The sequence below is a fragment of the Musca vetustissima genome, unplaced genomic scaffold (genome assembly GCF_032173495.1).
Source record: "Musca vetustissima isolate MV318-11 ecotype Yass unplaced genomic scaffold, APGP_CSIRO_Mvet_v1 utg1615, whole genome shotgun sequence".
Classification (NCBI taxonomy): Eukaryota; Metazoa; Arthropoda; class Insecta; order Diptera; family Muscidae; genus Musca; species Musca vetustissima.
Window position 1 is genome coordinate 276,711 of NW_026880679.1, and position 16,200 is coordinate 292,910.

General features: G+C 34.6%; 1 protein-coding gene and 6 non-coding genes across 7 annotated transcripts in view; all 7 read right to left on the reverse strand.

The window, feature by feature from the left end:
• The window catches only part of LOC133326434 (uncharacterized), a gene marked incomplete at its 5' end in the record, with an annotated part of 63,799 nt that overhangs the window by 28,037 nt on the left and 19,562 nt on the right, over positions 1 to 16,200 (reverse strand). The window lies entirely within an intron of this gene.
• Trnav-uac (transfer RNA valine (anticodon UAC)) lies at positions 3,438 to 3,510 on the reverse strand. Its single transcript has one exon. It is a non-coding gene; the product is annotated as a tRNA-Val (tRNA).
• On the reverse strand, positions 8,389 to 8,461 carry Trnav-uac (transfer RNA valine (anticodon UAC)). Its single transcript has one exon. It is a non-coding gene; the product is annotated as a tRNA-Val (tRNA).
• On the reverse strand, positions 14,848 to 14,920 carry Trnav-uac (transfer RNA valine (anticodon UAC)). The gene has a single exon. It is a non-coding gene; the product is annotated as a tRNA-Val (tRNA).
• Positions 15,158 to 15,230, reverse strand: Trnav-uac (transfer RNA valine (anticodon UAC)). The gene has a single exon. It is a non-coding gene; the product is annotated as a tRNA-Val (tRNA).
• On the reverse strand, positions 15,796 to 15,868 carry Trnav-uac (transfer RNA valine (anticodon UAC)). Its single transcript has one exon. It is a non-coding gene; the product is annotated as a tRNA-Val (tRNA).
• Positions 16,079 to 16,151, reverse strand: Trnav-uac (transfer RNA valine (anticodon UAC)). The gene has a single exon. It is a non-coding gene; the product is annotated as a tRNA-Val (tRNA).

Sequence of the window (16,200 nt, forward strand, 5' to 3'; positions counted from 1 at the left end):
ATTGTTGTCTCAAAAATTCATGAGCTCATTATTGTCGTTGTCGTTGGTACAGCCCAATATCGATTGTCATTGTCCTTTCTACAAGTTAATGCGCCGGCTGTCCATTTATTTTTCCAACTTAGAAACTACAGCCGACCGTTCCATTATTGTTTCCATGGAATACGGCAAATACTTTGATGCAGTCGTGCGATAATTACAATGACCCATCACAATGTGGTATTGAAAGTTCCTGGTATTCCGACAACGCCATTACCACTGATTACTACCAAGCCTCCGCAGAAAGATGTAGATAAAGACGATTATATACTTGCCGCCTTGCCATGGTGTTGTTATCCTTGAATGAGTTGACTTAAATGACAAGTAAATATTGTTATTGTTTTGTTGGCTTTTTTAAATTAAACAACTCGGTATTGTAAAATTCAGAAAGAAAAAACATTTATTGGACATTGACAATAAACAATACCGGCCAAGCCAAGATATTTTACTTTTCTTAAGGAAATTTTCCAAGAATTTTGAAGAAATGTTGTTCAGTCTGTGGAATACATAATTATGGGATTGGAATAAATGTTTAGTTCGTGTTATTTTGTAGTTAGCATAATGGGCTTTTACAGAGATTTAGTCAATAATATTAGAATTATTCGAAATAATTGAAATAAAACTCATTTTGTGATGTCTTGGAGGTGGAAATGAGACAGGAATGATTTTTTTATTGGAAGAGGAAAATAAAGACTCAACTGGTTCAAATTATCCTAAATTGTCTGAATGCGATACTCCTCATTTATAATTTATATTACATACACTCGTCTTTTCCACTTTTCTAAATTCTCATAATCTTGTTCCTGTTTTTTCGAAAAAATGTAAACATTTCATTAATATTAAAACAATTTTCTTAATTTGCTTTATTTTACCACTATTTGTGCTCATTTTTCCTATCTCTCCAAAAAAACAAATGGACAAAACCACCGACTTTCCATTCCATTGTTTCTTTATTTTAGACACTCTTACCGACCCTGAATTGGTGTTACAAAATTCGCATATGTATTTTCCAAATTATTTCGATATAAATGCTTAATACAATGTTGATATATTGTGTTGTATGGAAGCGTTTTTCCATTCAAATATCATAAAAATAGTATTTTTTATCTATCTTGACCCTCTAAATTAAATTTGAGATACTCGCTATCTTTAAGGTTGATACACTTGCCTTAATAACAGTTTTCAGCTAAATTTTGTTATAAAAATGGTGACAATTTGAGGCTCAACTTTTTTATTAGCACATAAGTGTACACTCTCCGTTCGACCTTCCCTTTTTCCAAAATTATCGAGTTTTCTTAAAAGTACTGAAATTACTGAAATTTTGCGAATTTACAGCAGCATTTCTTATAGGCTATAATTTTGGCCCTTTCATCCGTACTCAATGATTTAGTTCAACCTATTTTTATACCTTTCACCATACTGCGGTACAGGGTATTATGTCTTTTAAACATGCAAACATGTGAACAAAAAGGAAAGGGAACGAGATAGACATGGTTCCTGTTGAGAATATGCATAGAATCACTAAGTCGATTTATGCATGTCCGTCTGTCTATCTGTCCATGTTAAATTGCAAGCAAAGTGCAGGTCGCATTTATGATCCAATTTGGATGAAATTTGGCACAGCCCACTAATTTGGCCCAAGGACGAACCCTATTAAAAGAAAATCGGTTCAGATTTAGATATAGCTCCCATATATAGTTTCGTCCGATTTTAGGTAAATGGTGCACCAAACTCCAATTATATTTTTCCGATTGTGATTTTGCACAGAACACTGAATCAGGTCCATACTTATGTATGCGAATTTTTTGTTGGAATCGGTTTAGATTTAGATTTTTTGTGAATGATGCACCAAACTCCCAATATTTGTCCGATTGGGACAAAATTTTGCACAGAGTACTGAATTAGGTTCAGACTAATGCATGCGAAGTTTTGTTGAAATCGGTTTAAATTTAGATATAGCTCCCATATATAGTTTCGTCCGATTTTAGGTAAATGGTGCAACAAACTCCAAATATTTGTCCGATTGTGATTTTGCACAGCGCACTGAAACAGATCCATACTTATGTATGCGAAGTTTTGTTGGAATCGGTTTAGATTAAGATATAGCTCACATATGTAGTTTCATCCGATTTTTAGTGAATGATGCACCAAACTCCCAATATTTGTCCGATTGGGACAACATGTTCCACAGAGTACTGAATTAGGTCCAGAATAATGTATTCGAAGTTTTGTTAAAATCGATTCGGATTTAAATATAACTCCCATATATAGGTTCAGATTTTGATATAGGTCTTATATATTTTTTCGTTCGATTTTATGTAAATGGTGCACCGAAGGGCCTATTAATTCATTAAATTGAATATAGAGTGATAACAAAAAACAAATGTTGTATGCAACTGTTGCTCAATAAGGTCCATGAGTATATATGTATATAGCCCCCATAAATAACCTTACTCGATTTCACACAAGTGGTACACCAAAGAATCCCAGTTTGTCTGTTTGACATGCAAATTTTCATTGATTTCAAAATGGTAGGTGTATTTAATTTTGCCCGATTGCATCTCAATGGTCCTCCAAAGATTCTACGTCTGTTCTATCTACAGGATATTGTTGATATTAACATCTCTTGTATGTTCCCAAAGTGGTGAAGGGTATCATACAGTCGGCCCCGTCCGACTTTTGAGTTTGTGGTCAAAAATAGCCGAATTTCAAAAAAAAAAATCAAAATTCAGTCATTTTTTTTAATTTTTTATCGAAGTCAATAATCCTAGTTCATGCGAGAGCCAGACATGTACTCTTTCTAACACCCTTGGAATTTCTGGATTCCGATGTTCATGCCCGCCATAAAAAATAAGGACTTTTCTTTAATCACTAACAAAACAACAACAACCAACCAATTATATATGCGTAAAGTTAGTTAGTAATGTACTGTAATTTACATATCCAATGTCATCAATTCAATTTTCCACAAGGATAATATGTGGACGTCCACTAAATATTGAGTTATAATTTTCTAAAGAGCTCCTAAATAGCTCATTAAATAAGTTTAATCTTCAACTTAATGAATCTCCAATAACATTTTCTGCTTACTATTTTCTAGATCCGACATTCACCTTCATGTTTAGCTCTCAATAAATTCTTTAATTGTGGACCACTTTTGCACAAAAAAGTACGATGGCTAAACACGTATTCTCTTTTTGTCAGTCATTTTTGATGATGATCTCTCAGTTACACTCTCGACTTAGTTCTGTTCAATACAATTGTAGACATAACATATTCGATAACATTTTGGAACACAATATAAATTTTCCGTATAATAGCCATCACATATTTTTTGCCCCAAAACAACAACTTCCTATACTGTTTCACAGCAAAAATTTTTCGAACATTGGTTTCAAAAGTGGTTCCATCCAGGATCGAACTGGAGACCTTCTGCGTGTAAAGCAGACGTGATAACCGCTACACTATGGAACCCCGAATATATTCCAGTAAACAAAAATTTTTCACACATGATTTCCATTTTCTCCACGCAAAACAATACACTATCACCACACATGATCTATTGTCTAATATTTTTAGAGTGCATGGCATATAAAACTATTCTCTAAATAAACCTCTAAAAATAACACCACCCACACACGACGTGTGTGCTAGATAGGGGGCGTCCACGAAATTGTATACTCAACAAATGCACTGACACATAACACTGGGCCATAAACAACAATGGCTATGGCGCTGTGAGTACAATTTTTTTTGGAGCTGAGAAGATCGTGTGAGTGCTCATTGTTATGCGGTACTCATTGTGATATACAGACAGTGTCAAAAAAAGTTTTGTGTTTTCAATTTATTCATATAAATGGGGAGTGATGTATGGAACTTCGGATAGATTAAAACATCAATCTGTTGAAATTTACCAAGAATCTTTACAAAAATAATATATTTTTCAATATTATATATTCGATATCAGACAACGAAATATGAGTATATAGGTTGTTATATATTTCACATAAATATCTAAGCCAGTCCATAAATTAGTTTTCGGACGACAGTAATAATCAGCATTTAAACGATTTTAAGGGCTTAGCAATGGCTAATTACAGAAAAATGATTTATAAAAAAATTATCTATAACTTACTGTTGCGGTTTTATAGCGTGAATTATACATTTTTCCTTCTATGTGATCTTTGGGGATTAAAATTAGATTCATTAAACCATAACAAGTTCTTCCGGTGCTGTGAAATCAAATTTAAATGAGACCAAGCAAAGGAAAAATATAATTGTAAAGTTATATGATGTTGTTACGCATGGTTTTCCACCTTTATGTAATGAATCTATGTTTCTATTTTTAATATTTTTTAGCATTCTATTGTAACGAATAAAACCTATAATTGCTTTGGTAAATTCGAAAATGTTTATCTTACCTCTCAGTTTAAAAATGATTGACTAAATCTTGCCTTTTGATAGTTCCATTCAGGATCGACAGGATTTTCCAACAATAAACATTTCATTCAACCAAGTGTAACATACGTCCTTCTCTAATAATTTTGGTCGTATAGGTACAATAACCGGTCGATAGAATAAACGTAACTTATTTGGGGGACCACTGACATGAAATCGGACAAACTTAAATGTCATTTTGAATTCTATGCAAAATTCCCCGTCAATTTGGCAGAATTGAGTCTTTGGTGTTTCATTTGAATCAACTCAAAAAAATTATGTATAAGAGGTATATGTAAATCTGATTCGAATTGAAGATACGGTGACATGTGCCAATTGGTATGTAGCAGTACACAAAATAATGATGAAGGCTATATCTAAAGCTGAACTGATTTTTCGCAATTCCAATACGGTTCCTCCTTGAGCCAAATAAGGGAGCTGTAACAAATTGCATTTCATTCGGATCATAAATACGACCTGTAGTTGGTTTACGATATAAAATGAGCGGACATGCCTAAATCGACAATCAAAACTCAGACGAAACCACTGAAGGTACATCCTGAAGTTTTGTGTGAGGGTCAATATTAGCTCATAGGTGTGTGATAGAAACTCTCACTATAAGGGTACGAAAAATACTACGACCATTTCTAATAATCCTGAAATTTTGTATGTGGGTAGCCCTAAACGGCATATACATTAGAACTTTTTACCGGATTAACCTACTTTATGAGGATTTATTTGACATATATGCAAAGGAATTGACATTTGAAACCCACTGGGTTAACGAAATCCGGTTAAATGTAAACGTACTACAAGGTTCGATTGTGTGTGACAAGACTGGGTTTGTGCAAATTCGAACTATAATAGTACCGAAAAGTGCTAAAAATTATGGCATTGATATTTGGGTGAACGGATAGGCCTACAACTCGAAGAAACATAGAGCCTTTGATGTACCATTTACAGAAAATCAAACGTAATATATACATTTAAATCAGAAACGATTTAAAACCAGTAAGGAAAGTAGTAAAGTCGGACGGGGCCGACTATATGATACCCTTCACCACTTTGAGTATATTCAACAGATGAATCCTAACAGACGTCGCATTTTTAAAGGACCAGTAAAATGAAATTGGAACCATAAACACGTCATTCTGCAACCGATACTAAATTGTTCATTTGGTCAGATATAGAAGGTATATCGAAATCTGAACCGATTTCTAGAAAATTAACACACATTCATTACGCTGTGCCAAATTTAGTGCAAACCGAAAGATATTAAGGGACTTTGGTGCACCATTTACATTAAATCAGACGAAAATACATATGGGAGCTATATCTAAATCCGAACCGATTTTCAGGAAACTTAACACACATCATTCTAGACATAATTCAGTACGCTAAGCCAAATTCAGTGCAAATCGAGAGATATATAGGGACTTTTGTGCACAATTTACCTTAAATCGGACGAAAATATATATGAGATCTATATCTGAATCTGAACCGATTTTCAGGAAACTTAACACACATCATTCTAGAGATAATTCATTACGCTGTGCCAAATTTCGTGCAAATCGAAAGATATATAGGGACTTTGGTGCACCATTTACATTAAATCGGGCGAAAATATATATGGGAGCTATATATAAATCTGAACCGATTTTCAGGAAACTTAACACACATCATTCTACACTTAATTTGTTACGCTGTGTCAAATTTCGTGTTTCAAAAGGAACCATGTGTCTATCTCGTTTCCTTTTGCCTGTTACAAACATATGCACAAAGACATAATACCCTGTACCACACTGTGGTGAAGGGTGTAAAAAGAATTTGGTTCAAGAACCTCAAAATACCGAAAATTGGGGGGTACCCTTATATGGGGGCTACCAGGAAAAATTGACCAATATTTAATTTGGTACCCAATAAGAACCCAATGTACAAAATTTCAGAGAATTCAGTTATAAAACGAGCCCAAGAACCCGAAAATACCGAAAACTGGGGGTACCCTTATATGGTGGCTCTCCGAAAAAATGGACCTATATTTATAATTTTTGGTAGGGAGATTTGCTACCAATAAGAACTCAACGTACCAAATTTCAGCGAATTCGGGGGCTATCCGAAAAAATGGTCCTTTATTTATAATTTTTGGTAGGGAGATTTTCTACCCCATAAGAACTTAAAGTACCAAATTTCAGCGAATTCAGTTAAAAACGCGATCAAGAACCTCCAAATACCGAAAATTGGGGGTACCCTTATATGGGCGCTATCCGAAAAAATGGACCTTTATTTATTATTTTTGGTAGGGAGAACTCAATAAGAACTCAAAGTACCAAATTTCAGCGAATTCAGTTTAAAAAACGCGCTCAAGAACCTCAAAATACCGAAAATTTGGGGGTACCCTTATATGGGAGCTATGCCTAAACGTAAACCGATTTTCTCCAATTTCAATAGGGTACGTCCTTGGGCCAATTAAGTGACCTGTGCCAAATTTCATTCAATTCGGATCATAAATGCGACCTGTACTTTGTTTACAATTTAACATGGACAGACGGACGGACGGACATGCGTAAATCGACTCAGAAAGTGATTCTATGCATATTCGCAAAAGGAACCATGGGTCTATCTCGATTATTTTTGCCTGTTACAAACATATGCACAAAGACATAATACCCTGTACCACAGTGTGGTGAAGGGTATAAAAATCATCAGGCCGCTTTGCAAAATTTTGTTTCAATCCGACAAACATTCGACGAAAATATATATTGGAGCTATACCTAAATCTGAACCGATTTCAAAACTTCACATATGTCATTTTGTACTTTATTTACTACTCAGTACAATTTTTACTCCAATCTATCCACCTTGGAAATTTATTGCGCCATTTACATAAAATCGGAGAAAAATATATATGTAAGCTATATCTGAGTCTGAACGGATTAAAAAACTTCACATACGACTATATGTACTTAATTCAGGATGCTTTGCAAAATTTTGTCTCAATCAAACAATTTTAGAAATTTTGTTTTTGCAAAATAGTCAGGCTGAATCCCAGTTTGTTGTTTTTATAAAAAACAACTATTTATTAGTGGGGAATGTATGGCATTGTTTGCCGAGGGGTAAGGCAGGGAAGACTATAGTTTCGGATCACGCCACTGATCCTCATCAGTTCCCTTAGTTTTTTGTTGGGATATTCTCCCCAGAAGCTATTGATTCTATACAAAAAACCTTTCAAACCCAAATGTCTCTTGTAACAAAGCGAAGTACTTAGCTGACCAACGACATAAACTGCATGAGAATTTCGCTGGTGCCTCACTTCGAGGTTAACAAGGCATTTACAAACAATTCCATACCTTTCCCACTTTTTAATCTGAATGGATATTTTCAATGGGCCAAATAAGTGACCTGTGGTAAATTTCATCCAATTCGGACCATAAATGCGATCTGCGACCTTTGCTCACAAAAATGCCTGTTACAAACAAATGCACAAAGATATAATACCCTGTACCACAGTGGTGAAGAGTATAAACCATTGGTGTAATGAATTTGGTCATGATTTGTTTATTTATGACGATCTTGCAGCAAAAACCGCTATGATAAAGATTGAAGCATTTTGAATCAATCAATCAATACTGAGTATTGATACTGTCAACTGTATCTGGTTGCATTTATAATGAAATTTTCTCATATTTTTTATATCAAGCGCATTTATCTGTATATCGATTTGAATTTCTGAAATTCAAATGGAATTCCTGAATTCCATTATTAACTTCTGAATTAAGCCCCGGAAGTGTTCTCCAAGCATGCATGTATTTTTTTATGTATTGAACTATTTGTTTGTGGTTCTTCTCGACAACACACCACCCCACATATTAGATTATGTATTTCGTCCAAAAGGATTGTCCAAATCTTGCCTTTTGATGGTTCCATCCAGGATCGAACTGGAGACCTTCTGCGTGTAAAGCAGACGTGATAACCGCTACACTATGGAACCGTTTAATTTCACTCAACAATAACCTCATGATATTCACAATTACAGGAGCTATTTATGGAACGCCGCAATGCATCCAACTCATCCCTTGTGCACATGTAAATTTACAACTGGCTAACATGCAGTGTGTTGTAGATACATGCAACTAATTAAATGTTGTGTTTTAGATCTAATTACATGAGCTGTATAGTTGTAACATGTAGTGCATCATAGGCTCATACGATATTAGAAGAACAAGAAATACAAATGACTAGCGCACGTATCAGAAATTTCAAACTTTGTGAACATAACTACAGGACGTTCATATAAAAATCTTATTTTTGAAAAGCCAATAAATATATCGAATTAAAAATGCTCTAGAAACTTCTATATAGAAAAATAAACTTTAATAACTAGTAATGCTATATATATTATGCTTTTTCTCCTCTTTTTAAATTTCGTATTAAATTTCGAAACTAGAAATATATGTAATATACATTTTCTGGATCTAAAAATCCAAAATATTTTCTAGAAATTGAGTTTTTGATGCAGACATGTTCAATAAGTCAAAATACATCGATACACCCAACTTAATACAAGTGTTTGCCTTATTTCCAATGGTCGTTGGTATCGTCAGCCGGGTTTTACGGCCAGAATAGAGCTTAAGTACGCCGTCGGAGCGTGCGATATATAATATTGGTCTATTCGTTACCTGTTCAGGGTAGTGAATCAGTGCGATTGTATCGGTTCAGAATAAGATTCTTTTGTGTCAGCGTGTCATCATGTTAGCAGTATGTAGCACTACATCCACAGATGCTTTGAGTGGCGCCATTGATCTCGAATTTTGATGTAGGTAAAGGAAGTTATGGAGATATAATACTAAAATATTATTATGATAACCGCTAATATTATATTATAGGTTAATCATACACGATGTATAGCCTCATTTAACTTTTCCCTCTAAATTACAGTATTTTGAGAAATTTATACACGTGTTACCATGAGTTATCAATATCGGTCCACGTTTTGGAGTTTGAAATTTTAGGGAAATTCTAAATTAAAATTTGACGAAATTTGTATTTGGTAGGATCCCTATATTTTAATTTCAATTTCGACCCGGCCAAAGTTAATGCTTTTTATACCCTCCACCATAGTATGGAGGGTATATTAATTTTGTCATTCCGTTTGTACCTCATCGAAATATAACTCTTCGAAATGAGTTCTTAATAAGTACCAAATCTCTCCACAAAAAAATTATAAACATAGGTCCATTTTTTCGGATAGCCCCCATTTAAGGGTACCCCTAATTTTCGGTATTTTGGGGTTCTTGAGCGCGTTTTTCAACCGAATTCGTATTTTGTAGTCGTATATGGTAGTAAATCTCCCTACCAAAAATTTTTAATATTCGCCCCCTTTTTGGGGTAGTCCCCATATAATCCCATTTTTATACCCTTCACCACACTGTGGTACAGGGTATTATGTCTTTGTGCATATGTTTGTAACAGGCAAAAGGAATCGAGTTAGACCCGTGGTTCATTTTGAGAATATGCATAGAATCACTTTCTGAGCCGATTTACGCATGTCCGTCTATCCGTCCATGTATTTTTGTGAACAAAGTACAGGTCGCATTTATGATCCGATTTGGATGAAATTTGGCACATGTCACTAATTTGACCCAAGGACCCTATTGAAATTTGAGAAAATCGGTTCAAATTTAGGTGTAGCTCCCGATTTAATGTAAATGTTGTACCAAAGTCCCTATATGTCATTCGATTTGCACGAAATTTGGCATAGCGTACTGGATTGAGTCTAGAATGATGAGTGTAAAATTTCTTGAAAATCGGTTCAGATTTAGATATAGCTCCCATATATAGTTTCGCCCGATTTTAGGTAAATGGTGCACCAAAGTCCCTGAAAATTATTCGATTTGCACGAATTTTGGCAAAGCGTACTGAATTAAGTCTAGAATGACGTGTGGTAAGTTTCGTTCGGTTCAGATTTAGATATAGCTCCCAAATATAGTTTCGCCCGATTTTAGGTAAATGGTATGCCAAAATCCCTATATGTCCTTCAATTTCCATGAAATTTGGCATAGCGTAATAAATTGAGTCTAGAATGATATGTGTAAAATTTCTTGAAAATCGGTTCCGATTTAGATATAGCTCTCATATATATGTTCGTCAGATTTTAAGTAGGACCAAAAATATGGCCATTAGGAACAAAATTTGCTGAAATTAGTACAAATTAACCTGTGACAAGTTACGTTGAAATCAGTTCATATTTGGGTATAGCTTCCATATCTATTTTCATTCCATTTGTAATATTGACATGAAATTTTGCACAACGTACAAAATTGAACATTCTGATATTTTTGATATTTGCTTTACATAATTTTGTCCCACTGTAACAAATTTAGATAAAGATCACATATTTTAGTTCATCCAATTTCATATTAATGTTCCTTCTGTTAGGATGCATTCGTTTAATATACCAATAGTGGTGAAGGGTATCATATAGTCGGCCCCGTCCGACTTTACTACTTTCCTTACTGGTTTATATTAAAATAGTTATCTGATTTGTTCCGCGTTTTGAGTTTGGTTCTACGACTCTGTTGTAATCATTTCACCTGCGGAGGATAGCGAGATAAAAAAATAGATTAGTAAGGTTCGATAATGAACTATATCCGCATTTAGACCTAGCCCCTGTATGGAGGTTCCAGAGGGAGTGGACCGATATTAACCATCTACGAATTTGAACTAAGTTTGGAAGAAATAGTAAGATGGGCAAAGTTTGGATGAAATCTAAATTTCTAGAACCAATATTTCGATAAGGCACATTTTCACCGTGTTAAAGTGTATACACCCTCATTAGCCATTAGGCTGAGGGTATAATTATCCATTAGAAAATTCTGAAATTTGTATTATGGTTAACATTATGGTTTTCATAATCCGTTTTTAGAAATGTCGGTATAGGTACACTTTTTGGTATGTTCCCTTTATTTTCATTTCTAGTAACTGTCAGTATATCTATGGTGGAGGGTATCTAAAGTTCGGCCCGGCCGAACTTAACGCTTTTTCACTTGTTCACTTGTTATTATTGATAAAGGGAAAATATATGAATCCACACAATTTGTAATGTTTCCCATGGAGGAGTGTGTAAAAATATTGGTCCAGTCTGTTATATCTCAGATTCACATATGAGTCCTTTTGTGGCATTTATGCTTTATGGATGTTTTATTCAAATCCCTTTTTTATTTCTCGTATACGAGTAGTTTGCAATACAATAGCAATGATATCTATATTTTTATTCTAAACGATTTTAAATACCAGAATTTCATCTTATATTTCATTTGACTTAGATCACTTTGCACTCTATCTAATTACACACAATGTGATGTTGTGAAAAACAATACTAGCGTCGCGCACATCTCTTATTTATATCACTCACTGCGTGACATTTAACATTTGATGCTGACGCGAGCGAGTATCGTATGGCATCTATACCAAAGCACTGAGATGGATGGACGGATAGATAGATGAATGAAACACTGACGGACAGACTGAATGGCCAGATACTTGAGGTACATAAATATAATGAAATCTATAGCATGTCGAATGATTTTAATTGAAATTTCAATGATCTATTAAGTAGAAGAAAACAGCAACTATAATTAGTTGGTTGTTTTTATAGTAGAATCTATTTAAGATTTCGTATTTTCGTACGAGGCAACGGCGGCAGATGATATTACATCTGCTTGAATTATAAAGAAGATTTTAGTGAAAGTGGCAAATTTCAGAAAATTGACAAGAAATCAATGCAAATCGGTTCCATGGTGTAGTGGTTATCACGTCTGCCATCAAGCAGAAGGACTCCGGTTCAATTCCGGATGGGGCCATTTTTGAAACCAATGTTCGAATCATTTTGAATGCTCTAACAAGGAGGGAGTAGTGATGAACTATTGTGGCACTGGGAGACCTTATTTTCTTGATATTTTACACCCAGGATACACTTGAATTAAATACATTGTCCTTATAAAAATCACTTTTTTCCTATCTCAAATGTTGAGAAAAATGCAGCTTAAAATATGGAGTGTCCCCTTGTTTTTTGTCAAAGTTATTTATTTGGGGGATTGCTCTTTAATAATTACTAATTACAGCCAAATAGATTGCTAAGACGTGCTCAACAGCCAAGCAGGACAAAAAATGTTCGAAGTTTAGTCGATTTACGGATATAACTCAATTTCAAACCTAAAATTTTCATTTTGTATCACAATAGCTTCCTTCACGCTAAATATTAACCAGTAAGGAAAGTAGTAAAGTCGGACGGGGCCGACTATATGATACCCTTCACCACTTTGGGTATATTTAACAGATGAATCCTAACAGACATCTTAAAATCGGGAGAAAATATATATGGTAGCTCTATCCAAATTTTAACTGATTTCAACAACAACTTGCATATGCTAGGTTATATTAACTTCAGTACGTTGTGCAAAATTGTGTGTCAATCGACCTAATGTTGGTCTTTGGTGTACCATCTAACTAAAATCAGACGAAACTATACGTGGGAGCTATATCTATATAATTGGAAGAGATTCTTACAAAACTTGGCAAACGTTAGGCATTATTAATTTCAGTTCATTTTGTAGCAAACGGCCTAACTATGGGTCTTTTGTGTACCTTTTACTTAAAATCTGACAAAACTATTTCTAGGAGCTATATCTTAATTTGAACCGATTTCAACAAAACTTGTCACACTTTATGTTATATTATTTTCCGGACGTTGTGCAAAATGTTGTGCCAATCGGACCCACAAATGGGAATTCGGTGCAGAATTTATATTTAATTTCTAGGCTATACTAACTTCAAAACGTTGTGCAAAATTTTGTGTCAATGTTGTGTAAAATCGGATGAAAATAAATATGGGAGCTATAGCTAAATCTTGACCGATGTTCAGGGAACTTAACACACATCATTTAAGACCTAATTCAGTGCACTATGCCACATTTCGTGCAAATCGAAAGATATATAGGACTTTTGGTACACCATTTACATTAAATCGGACGAAAATATATATGGGAGCTATATCTAAATCTGAACCGATTTCAGGAAACTTATCACACATCATTACTGACCTAATTCAGTACACTATGCCAAATTTCGTGCAAATCGAAAGATTATAGGGACTTTGGTACATAATTTGCATAAAATCGGACGAATATATATATATGGGAGCGATATCTCAATCTGGATTGATTTTCAGTAAACTTAACACACATTATTCGAGACCTAATTCAGTACGCTGCGCCAAATTTCATGCAAATCGAAAGATATATAGGACCTTTGGTACACCATTTACCTTAAATCGGACGAAAATATATATGGGAGCTATATCTAAATCTGGACCGATTTTCCGGAAACTCAAAACACATAATTCTAGACCTAATTAAGTACGCTGTGCCAAATTTCATGCAAATCGAAGGACATATAGGGACCGTTTACATTAAACCGGACGAAACTATGTATGGGAGCTATATCTAAATCTCAACCAATTTTTCCCAACTTCAATAGGGTTCGTCCTTGGGCCAAATAAGTGACATGTGACAAACTTCATCCAATTCGGATCATAAATGCGATCTGTACTTTGTTTACAATTTAACATGGACAGACAGACGGACAGGCGGACGGACGGACATGCATAAATCGACTTAGAAAGTGATTCTATGCATATTCTCAAAAGGAACCATTTGTCTATCTCGTTTCCTTTTGCCTGTTACAAACATACGCACAAAGACATAATACCCTGTACCACAGTGTGATGAAGGGTATAAAAATACCGATCGATAAGCCTAAATGCAGGCCGACATAGTTCATCCTCGAACCTGACTTTCTTTTATCTCGATATCTTCCGAAGGTAAATTGATTACAACAGATGACTAAATTGGCTAAATAATCTTAGAATTTCATAATTTGTAGATTTTGATTAAAAATTGTCCAAAATCCTTAAAGCCCGCATTCGAAATTGATCTATCGGTAGACAAAAGACAGATCTATGCCAAATTTGAGAATATAGACAGACATGTGAATCGTCATAGAATTTTACGCTGATTAAGAATATATATATATTAAAGGATCGGAAATGATTACTTCAAGCCAAGCGTTTGTAATTTGGTATTTTGGATTATCATTGGGTAGCAAATCTTCCTACAAAAATTACCAATATTTGTGCCACCTTTAAGGAAATGTTATTAAATATTTTTGGTTTTTTTTTCATTTTTTTGGTAGGAATACCAAATACCCCCCCCTCTTAGCATGGGCATCATATAACGATAGGTAGGGCATTTATCAAGCGAATCCTCCAACTTAAATTTGTTATTTTGTATCCTTAAGGACAAAGTAAAAATCTACAACTGGTTCCATCCAGGATCGAACTGGAGACCTTCTGCGTGTAAAGCAGACGTGATAACCGCTACACTATGGAACCATGAAGCCATAGTAGTGGCCAAGATTTTTATGAATAATATAGGTATTCATATTAATCATAAAATCTTGGCCACTATGCAAAATTCAAGCTTAAACTTGAAATACAATTTTTATACAATATGAGCATGGTATTACAAAAAAGAAGCAGTTTTCAATGGTAATTACAATTATGACAAAGCAGTATAATAACCTAAATCCGTACCTTTTATTATTGTGGGTAACACAAAAAAATTAAACCTGGTTCCATCCAGGATCGAACTGGAGACCTTCTGCGTGTAAAGCAGACGTGATAACCGCTACACTATGGAACCACAGGGCAACTTTGCTGCAACATACACAAATCGGTATGCAAAATTACAGTTCGAACAGAGGGTTTCAATCTAAGATTTTACTGGCAATCAGACCGATGTGAAATATTTATTCAACTTTTCAAGGTACTTGAATTTAGAATTTAATTCAAAATATCGAAATTTCGCAGGCTATGTTTAATTTTCGAGGTATATTCTATCAGGTCAGCTAATTTACATTGTAAAAGGTTTGTGGTCCTCCCTATTATTTTTTCTTGTGCAAAATCCTTATTCGATATTTGTTAGCAGATAAAGAATTCTGTGACCAGCAACCAAATCTTCCCCAATGATATTATTAATCAATTACCATTTTCACAATGGAAGCTGCCACCTAAGCCATGATCGGAAGAGGTTCAATGTTTATGCGGAACCCTTACATTAGCTCCCAATTGAGGAGAGTACAATACAAATTGTACGGTCTCCATTGAAAATACTTCAAATTTCAGAATTATTAAGTCCAAGCTAGAACAAATATAAATAACATAGACTGAGTATCACGTTTTGTATAAATCATAAAAAGAAACTCAACTGGTTCCATCCAGGATCGAACTGGAGACCTTCTGCGTGTAAAGCAGACGTGATAACCGCTACACTATGGAACCACATGGCAACTTTGCTGCAACATACAAAAATCCGTATGAACCGTACACTATGGAACCACATGGCAACACTTTTTTATATTTCTCATAGTTTTCAGTTGGGCGCCATTCAAAATTACTTTATTAAACTTCGATATAAGCTTCTAAAAATGCAAAATATGAGGGTAAAAGGTTAATTCTTTTAAGTACCCACCAAAGCAAAAGATGTCAACCTGGTTCCATCCAGGATCGAACTGGAGACCTTCTGCGTGTAAAGCAGACGTGATAACCGCTACACTATGGAACCATGTATTTTTGCATAATTATTTTGTAATTTTTAACATTAATTTAAAGGG